The following is a 14,680-nucleotide window of genomic DNA, read 5'->3' as shown; positions in this document are numbered from 1 at the left end:
ATCCACCCAGACCAATAGAGTATACACATGGGGCCCTATGGCCCCTACATCCACCTGCTCCATTCACTCCCCGCCCAATAACAATCCAAGCAGGGAGTGGAGGACCAGTGTGGAGGGGGGGGAGAGGCGCAACGCCAAGAAATAAAAAGAGAGAAAAAATAAAAAGAAGAAGAACAGATAAAAAAAAAAAACGTCTCCGGGGACAGGGAGACACCAGAGTTGCTCAGTAGCCATGTCCGAACTGCCAATACAAATGGAGGGGAGGGGGGGAGGGATTCAAAGGATCCAGGTAAGTCAACTGAATGAACCCGGTCATAGGTTCCAATGAGGACAGGCAAAATGCCTGCGGGAAAATCTGGGCATCAGCGAGAAGTCCGGGCAAACTGTAATGTATTCATATCTCAGGCAGTGGCTGAAGCCTTCGGGAGCGTCTATCCCTGTGGGGTGATGGAGTGGCCCAAATGGGTGACGGGCGAGGAGTCGGTGGGTGCCTGGGCGTTTGTTGTCTTTCCACCAGGCCTAATTTCAGCAGAACTTCTCTACCTTCCGCAACTGTGGAGGCAACATGCGTGGAGCCATTATGCGGGACAATTCGTTTAAATGGAAACCCCCAACGATACCGTACTTGAGCTGTCTGCAACGCAGAGGTAATTTCTCTCATCTGTTGCCGCTTCTCCAGAGTAGCGGGAGCTATATCAGGGAAAATTTGAACGGCGATCCCATCCAGAAGAATACGTGGGGTATTACGGGAGGCTCTGAGGATTTCCTCCTTAATAAGGAAGTCTTTAAGGCACATGACAATGTCCCGTGGGGGTTTCTCCGGGGGTGGTTTAGGCCTCAATGCCCTATGCAGGCGATCACAAATAAAGGATTCCTTAGGTTGATTACGAAGAAGGAGTTTGTGATCGTGGCTGGGAGATCAGTCACCGATTCAGGGATCCCCCGCACCCTAACATTGTTCCTCCTGTTGCGGTTGTCCAGGTCTTCCAAATGATTCTGGAGCTGGACAACCGTGTCTCCCAACATCTCATGGTCCCTCCGCAGGTCTGCATAAGCTAAGTGGAGCTCATCATGCTTCACTTCTAGGAGATCCGTCCTGTTTCCCAGGGCCGCTAACTCCTGTGACAGCGTACTGGTTGATTTCTGCAATTCCGCCTGGAATTTCCTAGCTAGCCTATCATACATATGAGAAAGGCTATCTTCCAAGTCCGCTTTCGTTAGCCGGGAATCCCCCGTACCTGCATGAGAGCTCGCTGTGCGTGGAGCCTCTGTGTCCATGGAGGCCTGGGCGCCATCTTGGGACATCTCCTGTCTCTCGGTGACACGAAGAAGGTAGTTCGTTAGGGAGCGTTGAGCGGTTTTCCGCTTGCCCTTCTTGGCTGTCGGCATGCACGAATGATCCCTCGGGATGATGGGGTAAGTTTGGTGTCGATAGGAGAGCAGAGTTGTCCCGGGGAGTGATATTGAATCTCCGCTGTCCCCGGAGCTCCTGAGTCTAGCGTCCTGCTTGCTCTGCGCCGCGCATGCGCCCCCCTGGAAGTACTATTTTTAATGTTTTTCCCAGACACAGTATATGCCAGTGTTGTTTGAAAATTGCTTCCACCTCTTTATACTGTGATTGGAATCCTGATATAAAGCCCCATTCATGGCTATTATCATTATTTTGGGGGGAATTCCATCTCTCAAAAATACTTCTCTGTGCAGCATAGACACTTCCTCTACCAAAGAGACTAACTGCTGGGGGCTGTAACCCTTTTCTACAAACCTGATTTTAATTATCTGGGAATGGATGAGAAAGTCGCTTGTGGTTGAACAGTTCCTTTTAACCCTCATAATTTGGCCTTTCTGTATGTTCCTCAGCCAGAGGGGATGGTGTCCACTCTGCAAAGGAAGTTACAGTAACTGTTCCGATCAGTGGGTTTAAAATAGACCTTTGTCTCCAAATGGTTATTGTGTCTGTATACATTTACATCCAGGAAATTGATCTGATCCTTACTCCATTAACTAGATAACTTGATGTTATTATTATTTGTGTTTAGATAAACTCACATAATGATGCCTCTGACCCTTCCCATATAAAGAATAGGTCGTCTATGAACCATCTGTAAAAGACCAGTTCATTCTTTTTATTTCCAAATACAAATTTGTCCTCCCATTCTCCCATAAAGAGGTTTGCAATACTGGGTGCAAATTTTGCACCCTGAGAGAAGAACTGGCTATCAAACCAAAAATAATTATGAGAAAGACAAAAGTCAAGTGCATTGCATAAAAATATTTTCTGAGTAAATCATCTCTTTTGCTTAAGGCCCAATTGAGGGCTTATAAGACGTCATTGTGTTGGATAACCATGTATAACGAGGACACGTCAGCAAAGTGCACTTGAAATTGCACTGAAAGTGGACTTGGAAGTGCAGTCGCTGTAGATCCAAGGGGGGCATGCAAGGGAAATAAGAAAACAGCATTTTAGCATGCACACGATTGGATAATAAGATCAACAGAGCCTCCCAACCTTGATGTAACAGACGCAATACCATTAACTTAATTTATTTGATTGGAGCGTTGCTTTGAGTATTGGAACTTTGTCTATATAGACTACAGACTTTTTTTACTTATGTGTCTATTTCTGTTTTATTTAGCGGCTGCTTTTATGTACATAAACTTGTGTCATATATGTGTTCTATATACCGGTATATGTTTTTATTGGGAACTTAATTTTTCCTGAGTGCTGAGTAGTGCAATTAGGCCTTTTAGACACTGAGATTAATACTGTTTTACTATTTTCTCAGCAGCTATGGATGCTTTGAAGCTTATAACTAATAGACATACCGATTTTAATAATCTATTCACAGTGAATAAGCAAACTACAAATCAAGTCAATTACAATTGTAGCCTTGGGTAATGCTCTAGAGAAACAAGTTAGGACTTGGTGGGATATATTTACTATAGAGCATTATCTTAAAGAGAAAATTATAGCACATAGTTTAACCACTTAAAGAGGAAGTAAACCCTGATGTGTTTACTTCCTCTTTCATTCCCTGCAAAGGCAAAGCATAATGGACTACTATGCATCGCATAGTAGTCCATTATGTGTCACTTACCTGAAACAGGAGCCAGCGAAGTCACCGCTGTCCCCCAGAGCATCCATCTTCTCGGTGGGGTCTCGCAGCTCCGCCGATGTCATTCGGTGAAGTCGCAATGACGTCACTCCTGCGCATTGCGAATGGGAGCCGACATGCGTAGCATCTTCGTCATGGACGATGCCACACTCAGTGCACCTGCGTGCCACTGTCTACGGCGCATGCGCCATAGACAGCGGTGCCTGTCTTCGGGCAAATATCTCCTAAACCGTATAGGTAATCTTAATCTAGGCTTACCTGTAGGTCAAAGTGTGTTGTAAGGGTTTACAACCACTTTAACCACTTCCCACCCGGCCGATGCATATATACGGCCGGGTGGGAGCCGTCTACTCCTGATAGGACGTTCAGGAACGTCATTCAGGAGTAGCGGGATCGCGCGCGGGCGCGCGCGCGCAGCGGCGCGATCCTGATGTGCTCGTGTCACCCGGACACGGCACATCTCAGATCGGCAGGAGGGCTCTGTGATTGGCCCTCCTGATCACATGACGGCCGTGTCCAATCACGGCCGTCATGTGATGTAAACAAACAGCCGGTTGCTAGGCAATCGTCTCTCCTCTCCTCACACGGAAGTCACCGCTGAGGAGAGGAGAGCAGAACGCTGCAGCCGGCTGATGATCAGTGAGTATGGGCTGCTTTTTACAGCTTTTTACTCACTGATCATCAGTGTAGTGTAAACACACAACACACCACACAGTACAAACACAGTCCCCACATATGTCCCCAAAACACACATGTCCCCAAAACATACATGTCCCCAAATAATAAAAACACATGTCCCTAATAATAAAAACATGTCCCCCACATATGTCCCACTAAAATCACATGTCCCAATGATTATCTGCACACATATGTACGTGATCACCTGCACACATATGTACATGATCATTTGCGTACATATGTCCGTGATCACACAAACCAATTATTATACACTTAACGGAATTTTTTTTACCAAAAACATGTAGCAGAATACATTTTGGCTTAAATTTATGACAAAATTTGATTTTATTGGATTTCTTTTCAAATAGAAAAAAGAAAATATTGTTTTTTTTCCAAATTTCCGCTATTTTTGCGCTTATATCGCAAAAAAAAAAAAACGGAGTCGTGAATAAATAACACCAAAATAAAGCTCTATTTGTGCGAACAAAATGATAACAATTTCATTTGGGTACAGTGTAGCATGACCGCGCAATTGTCACTGAAAGCGCTAGAGCGCTGAAAGCTGAAAATTGGGCTGGGAAGGAAGGGGGTGAAAGTGCCCTGTATTGTAGTGGTTAAGGACCGCCTCATGCCGATGTACGTCGGCAGAATGGCACGGCTGGGCACAAGCACATACCTGTACGTTGCTTTTTAAGTGCCCAACCATGGGTTGGGAGCGCGCCATCGGCGGCGCACTCCCGACCCATTCCTGTGCTCCGTGACCATGGCCGCGGGACCAGCGGACCCGATCGCCGCTGGTGTCCCACGATCGGGTCACAGAGCTGAAGAACGAGGAGAGGTCTGTGTAAATAAACCTCTCCCCGTGCTTCCCTGTGTGGCTGTCACCGATCGTCTCTTCACTTTTATAGGGAAGGACGGTCAGTGACGTCACATGCCAGGCCACGCCCCCTACAATAAAAAAAACACATAATGTCATACATAACACCTACACTGCCCCCTGTTGGTTAACTCCTTCACTGCCAGTGTCATTTACACAGGAATCAGTTCATTTAAATAGCACTGATTGCTGTATAAATGACAATGGTTCCAAAAATTTGTCAAAAATGGCCGATGTGCCCTCCATAATGTCGCAGTCACAATAAAAATTGCTGATCGCCGCCATTACTAGTAAAAAATTTTTTTATAAAAATGCTGTAAAACTATCCCCTATTTTGTAAACGCTATAACTTTTGCGCAAACCAATCAATAATCACTAATTGTGATTTTTTTTACCAAAAATATGTAGAAGAATACGTATCGGCCTAAACTGAGGAAAAAAAATGTTTTTTTATATATTTTTGGGGGATATTTATTATAGCAAAAAGTAAAAATATTGCATTTTTTTCAAAATTGTCACTCTATTTTTGTTTATAGCGCAAAAAAGAAAAACCGCAGAGGTGATCAAATACCACCAAAAGAAAGCTCTATTTGTGGGAAAAAAGGACGCCAATTTTGTTTGGGAGCCATGTCGCAGGACCGTGCAATTGTCTGTTAAAGTGACGCAGTGCCGAATTGCAAAAAAGGGCTTAAGTGGTTAATATGGGAGGTAGCCCCTCAGGATGACCTGGATGACCCAGAATCATTGTGGTTTAAAGCTGCAAGAGCTTGTACTGCAAGGAAAAAGAAAAAGATGGTCAAATTGGAAAGCAGGATCAACTAACCTGCAGCAGCAGCTTGATCCCATTAAAGAATCTCATAGATTTTAACCACTTTCCACCTAGCCAATGTACATATACGGCCGGGTGGGAGCTCTCTACTTTTGATAGGACATTCAGGAATGAACGGACACGGCGCATCTCGGATTGGCAGGAGGGCTCTGTGATTGGCCCTCCTGATCACATGACGGCCGTGTCCAATCATGGCCGTCATGTGATTTAAACAAACAGCTGGTTGCTAGGCAATCGGCTCCTCCTCTCCTCACACAGAAGTCATCGCTGAGGAGAGGAGAGCAGATCGCTGCAGCCGGCTGGTGATCAGTGAGTATGAGCTGTTTTTACAGCTTTTTACTAACTGATCACCAGTCTAGTGTAAACACACATCATCACACAGTGTAAACACACGTCACCACAATACACATGTCACCACACATGTCCCCAAAACACACATGTCCCCAAATAATACAAAGACATGTCCCCAAATAAAAAAACACATGTCCCCCATATATGTCCCACTAAAATCACATGTTCCAATGATTATCTGCACACATATGTACGTGATCACCTGCACACATCTGTACATGATCATTTGCGTACATATGTCCGTGATCACACAAACCAATTATTATACACTTAACGGAATTTTTTTTACCAAAAACATGTAGCAGAATACATTTTGGCTTAAATTTATGACAAAATTGGATTTGGATTTCTTTTAAAATAGAAAAAAGAAAATATTGTTTTTTTTCCAAATATCCGCTTTTTTTGCACTTATATCGCAAAAAATAAAAAATGGAGTCGGGAATAAGTACCACCAAAATAAAGCTCTATTTGTGCGAACAAAATGATAAAAATTTCATTTGGGTACAGTGTAGCATGACCGCGCAATTGTCATTGAAAGTGTGAGAGCGATGAAAGCTGAAAATTGGGCTGGGAAGGAAGGGGACGAAAGTGCCCTGTATTGTAGTGGTTATTAATCGTATTTGGAAGAAATTAGAGAAGATCGATAGGGGTAAGGATGAGCCGAACACCCCCCGGTTTGGTTCGCACCAGAACCTTCAAACAGACCTATACTTCGTGTGAACTTTAGAACCCTATTAAAGTATCTGGGACTCTAACGTTCAAAATCTAAAGTGCTAAAAATTGTTCAAAGACAATACCTGACTCCACATATCCTAGGAAAATTCAAGGGGAACTCGTCACCTAATTGCTGGAGAAATTGTACCCAATTGGGGACCCTATTTCATATTATGTGGGACTGCCCAAGCTTACATAACTACTGGCAGGCAATCTCCCATTTACTCACTTCCGTAAAAGGTATTGTCCTTCAACTTTCACCAGAACTAGCCATTCTGAATATGAATTTACATACGATTCCCAAACAATATCGTAAAGTAGTAACACATATACTTTTAGCTGTGAGACTATCCATAACTAGAAAAATGGAAAACTGACTCTCTTCCTACTATGACAGAAGTTATAGAATTAACCCAACTCCACCACTCCTACGAATTGTTATTTCCTAGTGACAAATCCCTATATATTAACCCCTTCCCGCCGAGCGTACGCAGATATGCGTACTCGGCTTCCGGGGGGTATACCGGGATGATGCCCGCACCTGCAGGCATCATCCCGGTACCGTCTTTTACAGCGGGCGATTGGCTATCCAGCCATAACAACCGATGCGGCTAAAAGCCGCTCGGCTGTTATGCCGGAGGAGCGGGAGGGGACGTCCCCCCCTCCCGCCGCCTCCCGCCGCTGTTACCGGTGCTCCCGCTCGATCGGGAGCACTGATTGCGTGTCCGATGGCTCCGGCCGCTGGGGAGGAACTGGAACGAAGCCGTAATCGGCTTCGTTCCAGTCTCCTCATAGTAAACACGGAAGCGACGTCATGACGTCACTTCCCGTTTACTCGGCTGCCAATGGCGCCGGTTTTAAAAAAATATCCGGTATTCAGAATCGCCGTTTTCGGCGATCTGAATACACTGAAGTGTAAAGGAGGGGTGGGGGGTCTTTTTTTGACCCCCGATCCCTCCATAAAGAGTACCTGTCACCACCTATTACTGTCACAAGGGATGTTTACATTCCTTGTGACAGCAATAAAAGTGATCAAAATTTTTATTTATTTTTTTAAACAATTTAGTAATTTTAAAATAAATAAAATAAATAAAAAAATAAAACATTTTTTTTAAAGCGCCCGCCGTCCCCGCGAGCTCGCAAAGCAAAGAAAACGCATACGGAAGTCGCGCCCGCGTATGTAAACGGTGTTCAAATCACACATGTGAGGTATCGCCGCGATCGTCAGAGCGAGAGCAATAATTCTAGCACTAGACCTCCTCTGTAACGCTAACCTGGTAACCGTAAAAAATTTTTAAAGCGTCGCCTATTGAGATTTTTAGGTACCGTACTTTGTCGTCAATCCACAAGTGCGTGCAATTATAAAGTGTGACATGTTTGGTATCTATTTACTCGGCGTAACATTATCTTTCACATTATGCAAAAAAAATGGGATAATTTTACTGTTTTGTTTTTTTTAAATTAATGAAAGTGTACCTTTTCCCAAAAAGTTGCATTTAAAACACCGCTGCGCAAATACCGTGTGACATAAAATATTGCAACAATCGCCGTTTTATTCTCTAGAGTCTCTGTTAAAAAAATATATATAATGTTTGGGGGTTCCAAGTAATTTTCTAGTAGAAAATATGGATTTTAACTTGTAAACACCAAATTCCAAAAACAGGCTTAGTCATGAAAGGGTTAAGGAACAACAACTATGGGAACCTTGGAGTACATGGTACAAAAATTATACTTCCACAATTTAGATAATGCTGATTCTTTAATCATATAGAAGAAAGAACTCCTGTGCGTTTAATATTTTTTGGATGGCTTTAAAAATAATTTCATAACAAAGTGACAAATATATCACATGTCTGTTTATCTGAATTGAGCTGCGGAGTAAGAATAGATCTTTATTTTCCTTCATAAAAGATAACTACTGTGTTTGAATTTCCTTTAGGATGTTGGCCTAGGTACTCCAAGACACAGATAGATCCCTGTGAGGGGTGTCTTGGGGTCCAGAAGTGGCCATTATCCATATCGCTATTTATAAATCTTACAATAATTATATTACGGACTTTATTATGCAAGTTCTAAGAGACTTACTCTTGTTCGAGTCCCTTTATGACTATGAATATTAGATACTTGGGAATACTACTTTATTCTTTATTGTGGACTATTTGTTACTATGCTATATTGTGCTGAGAAAACCCTGTCACTACATTATACTGTGTTATGTTACTTTTATTACTCTTTTATTACTATATATTATTTTATTTTTTTATTTTTTTTGTAACCCTTGTTGTAACTAACTCTGCTAAAAAATCTCAATAAAAACATTTGAAAGGAAAATCTAAAGTGCTAATTTTAAAGGCTAATATGCAAGTTACTGTCCTAAAAAGTGTTTGGGGACCTGGCTCCTGCCCCAGGGGACATGTATCAATGCAAAAAAAAGTTTTAAAAACAGAAGTTTTTTCAGGAGCACTGATTTTAATAATGATTAAAGTGAAAAATAAAAGTGTAATATTCCTTTAAATTTCGTACCTGGGGGGTGTCTATAGTATGCCCGTGAAGGGGCGCATTTTTACCATGCTTAGAACTGTCCCTGCACAACGTGTCATTTCTGCAGTAAAAAAAGTCCTTTAAAATCACTCGCGGCTATAATGAATTGTTGGCTCCCGTAATACAGAGAACACTCATTGAAAGTCATTGATAAAAAAAAAAAAAAAAGCGTGGGGTTCCCCTAAATTCAATTACCAGGCTATGGATATTAAGGGGAACCCCCGCGTCAAATAAAAATGATGTGGAGTTCCCCCTAAATATCCATACCAGACCCTTCAGGTCTGGTATGGATATTAAGGGGAACCCCACGTCAAATAAAAAAAAAATTGCCGTAGCGGTCCCCCTAAAAATCCATACCGGACCCTTTATCCGAACACGCAACCTGGCAGGCCACAGGAAAAGAGGGGGGGACGAGAGAGCGCCCCCCTCCTGAACCGTACCAGGCCACATGCCCTCAACATTGGGAGGATGCTTTGGGGGTCATGTTGCTGGGGACAAGGGCCTCATCCCCAGAACCCTGGCCGGTGGTTGTGGGGGTCTGCTGGTGGGGGGCTTATCAAAACCTGGAAGCCCCCTTTAACAAGGGGACCCCCAGATCCCGGCCCCCCCCTTTGAAATGGTAAGGGGGTACAAAAGTACCCCTACCATTTCACAAAGAAAGTGTAAAAAATAGTTAAATAAGACAAACACAGGGCGTGGCCAAGATGGCGATCTAGGAGGCAGCAAGATTTAGAGCTCTGCTGGATTTTCTGATTTTATCCTGACTTCTGACCGACTTTGGGCTTCATATAGTGCCTAAGCTGCAGCAGATGTCCTCTAGAACGAGACACAGGGGCAAGAGACTTGATTTCCCGTTGGTTACCAAAACCCCCGGCCCGCAAGGGGACCTGCGTGTGGCGGCCCCCTCGAAGTGTCTACAGCACATGGCCTCGCAAACGGAGATGGAGGGCCCGGTGGATGAGGCACAGATTGGCCTCCAAGATGTGATGGCGGCGATAGCCTCCTGCCAGGCAGCACTTACCAACAAGATAGAGGCAGTGCAACTGGACGTTGGGCTTATCAGGCAGGACCTGGACAAGCTGCGGTCTAGAGTGCAGGAGGTCGAGCAGAGGACCGGCCTGGCGGAAGACTCGGTAGCGGAGCATTCGGCCTCCATTCGCTCTCTCCAAACCAGGGTTCGCGCCTTGGAGTATAAAGTGGACGGCGCCGAGAACAGGAATAGGAGGAATAATCTGCGCATCATGGGACTGCCGGAGGGTGTGGAAGGAAAGAACCCGACGGTGTTCGTGGAGGAGTTGCTGAGGTCCCTTCTGCCAGCCGCGCAGTTCTCCCCCTACTATACTGTGGAGCGGGCTCATCGCGTGCCTCCTACTCCTGGCCCGCCGGGGGCTCGGCCGCGGACATTAATTTTCCGTATGCTCAACTTCAGAGACCGAGATGAGGCTTTACGGATCGCTCGGCAAGAGGGAGAATTGATGTACCAAAATGCCAAGCTTCTCTTCTTCCCGGACTACTCTATGGAGACCCAGAAGCTGCGCCGGGCTTTCGACCAGGTGAAGGCGAATTTGCGGGCGAGGCATATAAAATACAGTGTTCTGTTTCCAGCTAGGTTGCGGGTACGGGACGGGGAGTCAGTGCAATTTTTTACATCTCCACGGGATGCGGCCGCATGGCTGGAGACTTTGCCTCCTCGAGGATGAAGAGTGTCTACATCTACTTTGCTTTCTCCTTCTCTATGTTTTATCCCCTCGCATTTTTTCATTTTTTTTTGTTGTTTTTTCTACCCCCCTGGTCTACTGAGTGCTCGAAATGTCTCCCTCGTGCCTTCTTTGACTGTGGAGCTGCTGCGGATGCCTATTGACACTGGTGGATATCCTCATCGGCTGAGGTGACTTTCTGCCTCCTACTGAGATATGGAGTCCTTTATGTACTGTGCATGCCTGTATGCTGGCTTGGCTCTCTTTTGACGGTCTTGGATGGATGTGGGATGTCCCTTCCCCCACCCTCCCTGGCCATGCATCGGGGATCTGCGGACAGCGTGCGAGGTATTACCCCCCTCTGTTTGGCTTAACCCTCTGTGTACCTGTGGGGGGAGGGGGGACCCTGCGGACAAGTGACTGTAATCCTGGCTGTTTGGACTTGATGGGGAGTGGGGGGGGGGGTTTTGGGGCTCTCCGTGAGCGGCTGCCTTGGGAGGGTCTGAGACACTATTGCGGGTAGCTGGGGGGGAAGTTGGGGGAATGTATAGATGTGTAACTGTATGTCTCACTGTGTTACTGAGAATTCTTTTTGCAGCAAGGACAGAATATCTGCATCTGTCTAATCTAAGTTCGGTGCCCCTGGGTGTACTCAGGAGAATGTTTATATGTGTATTCTACAGCATCTCTACTGTCTTGTTGGGTGGTGAGCCTTACTGACAGTCACCGTCCCTTTGATAATTTTTTCTGTCCAGTTCTAGTTTTGGGGTATGGGAACCAATGCATCGCCAGTTCTAGGGGGGTGCGTGGTGGGGGTTTTCAGTTTCAGTTTTTTTCTCTGCGGTTGCGGAGAAGCGGGGTTTGTTTTGGTAACTTTTTGTTGTTAGGAGCTGCTATTATATTACGAGGTATGTGTTGGCCAGTAGGGGTATATATGTCTTCATTGATACTGGGGAAGTGTGTTCATGAGGTGCTGGGTGGTGCGGCCTATGGGGGGGGTGGGTGGGGGGTGGGCGGTGGATGGGGGGGGGCTCGGTGGCCTTGTGATGTGCGGCATGGCTAGTCTTTCCATCATATCTTGGAACGTGAGGGGGCTGAACTCGGCAATCAAGAGATCGTTAGTATTTAATTACCTGCAGAGATATGCCCCTCACGTTTGTATACTCCAAGAGACGCACTTGCTGGGCCAGCGGGCCCTGGGCCTACGGAGAGCATGGGTAGGTACGCACTATCACTCTACTTATTCGAGTTATGCTAGGGGGGTCAGTATACTGGTTCGAAGGTCACTCCCGTGCCAGGTCCTGGATGTCCGCACTGACCCTGGTGGGAGGTATGTGATCTTACATATGTCTATTTGTGGACGCCACCTGGTTCTGGTGGGATTGTATCTTCCCCCCCCCCGGCGGACTCGACAATTCTCTACGATATTATGGGGGTGGTAATGGGTTACGCTACACGCGAGGTCTTTATCTTTGGTGACTTTAATTTGGCCCCTAGGGCTGATCTTGATAGGCTACACCCTGGGTATAGGTCCTCCTCAGACTTATGTCAGTGGGCTACTACGTTTACGCTGACAGACGTGTGGCGGCACTTTCACCCTCATGAGCGGGAGTACACCTGTCACTCGGCCTCCCATAGGGCCCTCTCTAGAATTGATCTGGTCTATGCTTCTTCTGAAGCGCTTGTATGGGTACAGGAAGTTCGCCATCTACCCAGGGGTATTTCCGATCACTCCCCAATCTACCTGACTGTATCTATGGACAGGCCTTCTGGTCTAAGACTTTGGCGGTTGTCGGGTTTCTGGGCGGCGGACGACAGGTTGAGGGAGCCACTGACTGAGGCGCTCTGTCAGTACTGGACTGATCACGGGGATTCGACGTCTGTGCCGAATGCATGGGATCCCTTTAAGGCATGGATAAGGGGAGTGTTTATCTCTAATATTTCCCACATTCAGAGGGAGGCTCGGGGGGGTGTGCGGGAGCGGGAGGGGGAGGCTGGGAGACGTGAGGCAGCCTATATTCTGATCCCGGGTGACTCCACTTATCGGGCATGGCAGAGTGCGTTGAGGGAGCTATCGCTGTATAGGGTGGAGCAGACCCAGAAGTCTCTGCTGCACGCTAGGCAGCGGCTGTTTGAATTTGGAGACAAAAATGGGAAGTTACTTGCCTGGTTGGCGAGGGGGCAACTTGGATCCACACATATTGCTCAGGTTCGGGGCGCTACCGGGGAACTGTTGTCCTCCCCTACAGACATTAATTCCAGGTTCCTCGAATTTTTTCAGGGGGTGTATACCTCTCGTCTCCGGCGGAGTTGTGTCTTTATCTACAGCAGGTCTCCTTCCCTATGTTGTCTCAGGCGGACAGGGATATGCTGGATGGTGCCATAATGTTGGAGGAGGTGCAGGCGGCGATTGGGGCCCTTCAGTCAGGTAAAACTCCGGGGATGGACGGGCTCCCCTCTGAGTTTTATGCACAACATATGGAGCTCCTTGCCCCAAAACTCACTGCTTTGTTCTTGGGCCTTGGGACGGCTGAGGCCCTCCCGGGGTCCATGGAGGAGGCGGTCATTGTTCTTATCCCTAAACCTGGTAAGGACCCGCAGGAGTGTTCCTCGTACAGACCCATTTCACTATTGAACGTGGATGCCAAAATATTAGCAAAGGTTCTGGCTACTCGACTCACGTTGATTATCTCTAAGTTGATACATGCCGATCAGACTGGCTTCATGCCTGGTAAGGGTACAGACATCAATATACGTCGTCTATTTCTTAACCTTTCTACCGAGCATGATGATAGTGGCTCCCGGGTGGTGGCGTCTCTTGACGCGGAGAAAGCGTTTGACTCTGTGGAGTGGGGATACCTCTGGGAAGTGCTTCGTTGTTTTGGGTTTGGCCCCGGGTTTCTGCGTTGGTTACACTTGCTCTATCGGGCGCCTAGGGCCAGGGTGCGCACTAACGACAGGCTTTCGGATCTGTTCCCACTCCACAGAGGCACACGTCAGGGATGTCCCCTGTCTCCCGGACTTTTTACTTTGGCTATGGAGCCTTTGGCAATCCTTATTAGGCAGTCTCCCGGGGTCCGGGGACTTATGGTTGGTGGGGTGGAGGAAAAAATATCGCTGTATGCGGACGACGCTCTGCTATACTTGAGGGATGCGGGCCCATCTTTGGCAGCTGCCTTGAGTATATTTGATCAATTTGGTGCTCACTCTGGTATCCGTATCAACTGGGCTAAGTCTAGTCTCCTTCCCTTGGATGGAGGGGATTGTCATGGCACACCCTCCGGTCCATTGGAATGGGTATCCTCCTTTAAATATCTGGGGGTGTTGGTATCCAGGGACCCCACTCAATACTACCGACTTAATATATCCCCTCTGCTCCGCTTTTTTAAAGACCGATTTCGGTCTTGGGCTGGGTTGCCACTGAACCTATTGGGGCGGGTTAGCATTTTTAAGATGATGGTGTTGCCCAAACTTCTTTATATGTTTAGGAATAGTCCTGTGTGGGTCCAGGCCTCCTTTTTCCGTGAATTGGATGGGTGCCTTACCTCCTTTTTGTGGAATGGCGCGTCCCCGCACCTGGCTAGGGCCACGTTGCGCCTTCCCACTCATTTGGGGGGGCTTGCCCTCCCGGATGTGCGGATCTATTATTGGGCAGCAAAGTTAGTCACTGCATTTTGGTGGCTGGAGGGGAGCCGGTCTAATGCCGCGGTACGTTTGGAGGCGGCACGGGTGGGCACCCGACGGGATCTTCAGGATCTGGTTTATAGGGGGGTCAGAGCCTATTCGGATCTCCCTATTCCGACGAAGGCTACGTTGAAGGTGTGGGTTGTGGCTAGGCGTCGTTTTTCGAGTACCGATCGGTGGTCTCCTGCGCAGC

The sequence above is a fragment of the Lithobates pipiens genome, unplaced genomic scaffold (assembly GCF_037356315.1).
Source record: "Lithobates pipiens isolate NorthernLeopardFrog02 unplaced genomic scaffold, aLitPip1_a1.2 Scaffold_28, whole genome shotgun sequence".
Lineage (NCBI taxonomy): Eukaryota > Metazoa > Chordata > Amphibia > Anura > Ranidae > Lithobates > Lithobates pipiens.
Note: the sequence above shows the minus strand (reverse complement) of the source record.